Raw genomic sequence first — 6,000 nt, 5'->3', positions numbered from 1 at the left:
TTCATCAATTGTTTTAGCACCATGGGCTGGTACATTGGTTATAGTCCTTTCTCAAACAGCAGCTATTGCAGATCTCCTAAAATCAAGTGTGGGTTTTATTCAGGAAATGCATGTTTGTTTGCCTCTTCACTGATAGCCTGCTCATAAACCAACCATGTCTTTCACTGTCCCTTCAATGCATGTTTCTGCTTGTCCTATATAGGAACCGGCAGTCATAGCTGGGGTATACACAAAGGGCAAAAGCTTTGTGATAGAAAAAAATGCCAAACAAATCAAAGTAAGCCGCTACCAACAGTTTCCAACTGTAAGTAGAAACTTAGCTTGATCCTTCAGCTTGTTTTTGCAAGCTGGTTGAAAGCGTTGGGAGTTGCCAGTAAGTGTATGGCCATCATAACAAAGGCTTCGAATAAGGCTGGCAACATAGAATTCATAGATGGAAGTCATCTTCTCAATTATGGTTCTGCATAATGTGGATAGCCTACACTTCATTTTTTTTTAACAGGTAAAAGCCCACTTTTAAATTTACCTGGCATTGCAATCATCATCCCACAAGGTGGGATTTTTTTTTAGCACTGGATCTAACTGATACAACTATCAATTTAAATATACATGGACAAACAAAATGCCCACATCACCCTGAAAGTAATTTTAGATGTTGCTTTTCAAGGTACACATATAAAAGAGTTATGCCCCGTACACACAAGTGGAAATTCCGCCAGCAAAAGTCCGATCAGAGCTTTTGGTCCGAAAATGCGACCGTGTGTATGCTCCATCGGACTTTTGCTGGCGGAATTCCAGCCAGCAAAAGATAGAGAGCAGGTTTTCAATTTTTCGGTCGGAAAAAGTTCCGATCGGAAATTCCGATCGTCTGTACCAATTCCGACGCACAAAATTCCTACGCATGCTCAGAAACAATTCGATACATGCTCAGAAGCATTGAACTTCATTTTCTCGGCTCGTCATAGTGTTGTACGTCACCTCGTTCTTGACGGTCAAAAGTTCAGCGAACTTTTGTGTGACCGTGTGTATGCAAGCCAAGCTTGAGCGATTTGAGCGCTTGAGCAAGATTTTTCCGACGGAAATTCCGCTCGGGTGTACGTGGCATAAGAGTTAAATGGTGTCATATAAATCGCAGCAATTCTTTGTGCTTGAATTTCTATATCTGCATAAATGCCGCCATCACTGCAAATAGGTATCAGTTGGGTTTTTAGTTTTATTTTATTTTACTTTACGAAGAATGCAAAAGAAACAGTGTGACCCAAGGTGGGCAAGAATAATCAAGACTCCAAACTGTGCATTGTATATTAGAGGCTTATGTGTAAACTAAAATTTATTTAAAAAAATAATAATATTAGGATTTAAGAAAAATACAGGAAAAGATAAAATCATCAGATTAAAATGTACTCAATTAATTACTTGTACTTAGATGTGGTGTCTACATTAGCTTTCATTTTCCCTTTGTTCTCAAATGGTGATTTTGCCAATAATACACTTCCTGTCCTAGGGTGACAACGCTTACTCACTGTGCTGTATCTTTGGTGGAGTGGTGTTGTCACCCTAGGCTGATTGATCCTGATTTGTACTGCAGATTACATCTCCTTCTTCTCATCTTCACAGCAGTGATGGTGAACCTTGGCACCCCAGATGTTTTGGAACTACATTTCCCATGATGCTCAACTACACTGCAGAGTGCATGAGCATCATGGGAAATGTAGTTCCAAAACATCTGGGGTGCCAAGGTTCACCATCACTGGCATAGGGGGACGTGTTCTGTAGTTCACAAAATTGCACTAGGTGTGGCTGGTAACACTGCTTGGGATTTCAGTGAAGAGGGTACAGAAAATTCGAAACTCACTGAATTTCTTGTCAACAGGTATTTGATTAAAGAGACAAAACATGGGGAATTGTGCATGTAATGGGGCGATGTACTGAACATGTTTTTTTTTTTTTTTTTTTTTTTTTATCATTTTGCCTAGACATTTACTTTAAAATAAAACTGACCCCTGTCTATGATAGGTCCCCTGTGTTTTCAAATTAAAGCTAGTAAAATTAAAAATTGTCACTAAGCTTAAAAAAAATAAAATAAATATATACTTTTTGGAACAATATAGATGCCATCACCTAGCCAAAAAGCTTCCATGAGATGGAAACAGAAGCAAAACTATCAGAGGTAAAATGTTATGAAATAAAGTTACAAATTAGAGTAACATTATAAGCTGTTATATGTCATTGGGTGGAAAAGTGTGTTAGGTAAAATGTTATGAAATAATATAACAAAATTACAAACCAGTGTAACATTATAAGCTGTTATACCTCATAGGGTAGAAACATGTATTAGGTAAACTGCTATGAAATAATGTAACAAAGTTGCAAATAAGAGTAACATTATAAACTGATTTGGGGCAAAGAATTAACATGTTTTGGAGACTGTGGTTGCAAAATGAAAATAACATTTTTTTTTTGTTTAAAGTATTCTGGGGCTTCTTGTACAATTGCATTGATAACATTTTACATAACAAAACCCATAGCAGATCCAACTGCTGGAGCTTCTATGGTCCCATGCACAGTGGGTGTTAAGCCTTGGTGCATGAGACTCTGGTGTCAAAGGATCCCTAAAGATATATATATATTAAAAACAAACATGTTATACTTACCTTCACTGTGCAGCTCATTTTGCACGTTTTGCCCCAAACCTGGTCTTCTGGGGTCCCTCGGCGGCTGTCTTGGCTCCGCCCCCCCCCCCCGCAAGGACTCAACACCCTCGTGAGCTCCCTCACATGGTGTTGAGTGCTTGCGGGCGCACTCCCGTGATACAGCCGGTGGCCATAGCCGCTCACTGTATCACTCTGCCCCGCCCCCAGGGCGCCGCATCATTGTATGTGATTGACAGCAGCGCAAGCCAATGGTTGCGCTGCTTTCAATCCATCCACTGTAACCAATTAATGGCCAGGCTGAGCGGCGAAGAGGATGTCGGGGGCGAGCGCGGGACTTTCGAGGGGTCAGGTAAGTAAAACGGGGGGGCTGGGGGGGGGGCAGTATTGTCGGATGTTTTTTCACCTTAATGCATAGAATGCATTAAGATGAAAAAAACTTTTACCTTTACAACCCCTTTAAGGTTCAGCATAGGTGCATCATTTTGCTGCCACTCTGCAAATTCTATGGGAGGTTGATAGCTGCTGAGGCTGGAGAGTGCACTAACATTTAGGGTATATATACCCAGGAACAAATGCTTGGAAGACAGGCTGCTTGCATTCTGGGCATTCCTTCCTAGGCACATAACACCCTAAATGTTAGTACCACTAGGGGCACTGTCTACCCATAGCAGCTGTCAGCCTCTCTTTGAACTTTAAAGGCTGCCTGCCGCAGGGCTGGACAGTGCGTCTGTGCATTTTGCCCATTCTAAAACACAGGAGCCTCATGCAACAGGACTAAATGTCCAATGCAGTGGTCTTTAAACTGTTCTCTTTATGTGTCCCTCGGGGGAACTAGTCCTCCCACTGATACAAAACTCTATTCCTCCAACTGACACCAACAATGGGGCATTGTTCCTCCTCCTAAAATCAAAGGTGGGGCACTGTTTACGCTCAATGATGCCAGGACAATTCTACCCCCACTGGCCTCAGTTTGGCCCCCTAAAGTCTAAAGGACAGTAAACTGGCTCTTTGTTTATAAAGTTTGGTGACCCCTGGCCTAGTGTGAATGAGGCCTATGAAGCATAGGAAGTCAATGAGTGACACCTGTCCAGACTCCAGCCATAAGAAAATGTAACTTTCTGGTAGATGTGACCTATTTATCCCATTTACTGGCAATGTTGTGAGGTTGGGTTATCTGTGTTTTTATTAGACTTTTTCACTTTGTTGTTTATTGGCAAATAGCCACTTAGATAAATATAATTAATAATGCCAATAAATGGAATGCCTATTTGAAAAAAAAGAAACACTGAAAACACACTCTCGAAACACAGTGAATTTTATTAAAAATAACACAAGGCAATATTGAAAACAGTGGAACATTTTATTTATTTTATACACACTGGCCTGGTTATATATAGCTTTATACTGTAATATCAACCAGAATAAAATAGGGATATAGTCGAGTAACATACTACAGGGTTGATTTACTAAATGATTAGTAAGTAAATGTTCATATTGCTTATGTTTAGTAAATTAGGTGAAGCTCTGTTTGCTTCAATTATGCAATCACAAACAAGCAAACATCCTGTTTTTTTTTTTTTTTTATTATTTTTTTTTTTTTATTTTTAATTACTGTTTTATTTGTATGTTTAAAGTGAACACACCATCCCCTTATTTACTAAGCTATGTGAACACTGGCATTGCAAAGTGAACAGCCTCTAATCCTTCAATAAAAGGGTATATAGTCCAGTACTTTCTATGCTTCTGCTTAGCAAACGAACAATTGTGTGCTTTCCACACAGACCTCTGAAGCCTCATATTTCAGCCTTACACTTGTCCTGAGCACCCCTCCAGAAACTCCTGATGGGAAACATTGCTTGCCTGCCATATATTGAACTTTTTTAAGTTGAACTGAATGCACCTGTGGTTTATTTCAACATTATAAACCATGTAAATATGTGACTTTTCTATTTGCACATATACAGCATTACATATGCCCTGTATACCATTCTATTGCCATGCGATGTAGATTTCATTAAGATTGAAATTTGTGTTTCAATTACATTTTTTTTTTTAACTGTGAAGTTACTTTGACTTATTTTTAGGCGTTTTTAGATGTACATAGGTCTACAAATCTTCTGATTTTATATTTATTAAAAAATATATACATATTTAAAAAAAAAAGAAATATATATATATATATATATATATATATATATATATATATATATATATATATATAAAAAATGTATATCAATATCTTTTATATTCAGATGTATATTTACCGGCTTTTTGAAACTGCACCAAGGTTAAAATTTAGTTTATTAAGATTAAAATTTGTGTTTCAATATATATTTTTTTTAACTGTGAAGTTACTTTGACTTATTTTTAGGAGATTTTAGATGTGCATAGGTCTACAAATTTTCTGATTATATACAGTATATATATATATATATATATATATATATATATATATATATATATTAATATACTTTATATTTATCGGCTTTATGAAACTGCACCAAGGTTTATAAACTGTGACGTTACTTTAACTTATTTTTAGGAGGTTTTATATATACTGTAGGTCTACAAATCTTCTGATTATATATATATATATATATATATATATATATATATATATATATATATATATATATATATATATAATAAAAAACTATATATCTATATATCTATATATAGATATATAGATATATATCTATATATCTATATATAGATATATATATCCTTTATATTCATATATATATTTATCGGCTTTATGAAACTGTGCACCAAGGTTAAAAGATTTTAATTTGTGTTTTTTTTTTTAAACTGTGAAGTTACTTTGAGTTATTTTTAGGAGATTTTAGATGTGCATAGGTCTACAAATTTTCTGATTTATATATATCTATATATATCTCAATATCCTTTATATTTAGATATATATTTATTGACTTTATGAAACTGCACCAAGGTTACATAGTTACATAGTAGGTGAGGTTGAAAAAAGACACAAGTCCATCAAGTCCAACCTATGTAAAGGTTAAAAAGGTTTATAAACTGTGACGTTACTTTAACATATTTTTAAGAGATTTTAGATTGTCATACTGTAGGTCTACAAATCTTCTGATTATATGTATATAAAAAATAGTGTATATATATATATATATATATATATATATATATATATATATATATATATATATATATATTCAGATATATATATATTTATTGGCTTTATGAAACTTGCCCCAAGGTTTGTGTTTCTATGCTGTGTCACATATAATGCTTAATGATGAGTACGACTGAATGAGGAAATGGCAAACACTTTGGACTTTGTAAGGCAGGTAAGAAAAGATTAAAGTATATG

This window comes from Aquarana catesbeiana, linkage group LG11 (genome assembly GCF_042186555.1).
Source record: "Aquarana catesbeiana isolate 2022-GZ linkage group LG11, ASM4218655v1, whole genome shotgun sequence".
NCBI classification, from domain to species: domain Eukaryota; kingdom Metazoa; phylum Chordata; class Amphibia; order Anura; family Ranidae; genus Aquarana; species Aquarana catesbeiana.
The sequence above is the reverse complement of the archived record's forward strand: the minus strand, read 5'-3'. Positions refer to the sequence as shown.